General features: G+C 38.7%; 1 long non-coding RNA gene across 1 annotated transcript in view; it reads left to right on the top strand.

Annotated features, from left to right (window-relative positions):
• The first annotated feature begins 92 nt into the window (after positions 1-92).
• LOC116692854 (uncharacterized) overlaps positions 93-419 on the top strand; it is an 8483-nt gene continuing 8156 nt past the window's right edge. Inside the window, exon 1 of the long non-coding RNA XR_004332802.1 lies at positions 93-105. This is a non-coding gene — a long non-coding RNA (uncharacterized LOC116692854). The remainder of the gene's footprint in view (positions 106-419) is intronic.

Raw genomic sequence — 419 nt, forward strand, 5'->3', positions numbered from 1 at the left:
CACACACACACACACACAAAACTCAAAAAGCTCACATTATCTCAGACTGCTCCTAGAACTTAAAGTCAGTTAGAGGTACTGGAGTTCTTGGAAACAAACACCCTTGTGTATATCAAAACAAATTCTTCATTTCTTCTGAGCAACTAAGTGGTTCATTCAGTCACTTCAAACATTACTTCAAAGGGTCAGTTCAAAAGAATTTATTAAAACGAAAAACGTATTTTTTACTGGGATGACAATGCAGAGTTTAATTTTTCATTTTTATTTACCCAGATTCTGAGACATATGTCTCTGACACATTTGCCATAGTGGTGAAGTGAAAGGACGTTTGTTTGTCCATCATTGTCATCATCATCTTCATCTGCTTATCTGGTATCAGGTTGCGGGGGAGCAGCTCCAGCAGGGGACCCCAAACTTCC

The sequence above is a fragment of the Etheostoma spectabile genome, chromosome 7, assembly GCF_008692095.1.
Source record: "Etheostoma spectabile isolate EspeVRDwgs_2016 chromosome 7, UIUC_Espe_1.0, whole genome shotgun sequence".
NCBI lineage: Eukaryota > Metazoa > Chordata > Actinopteri > Perciformes > Percidae > Etheostoma > Etheostoma spectabile.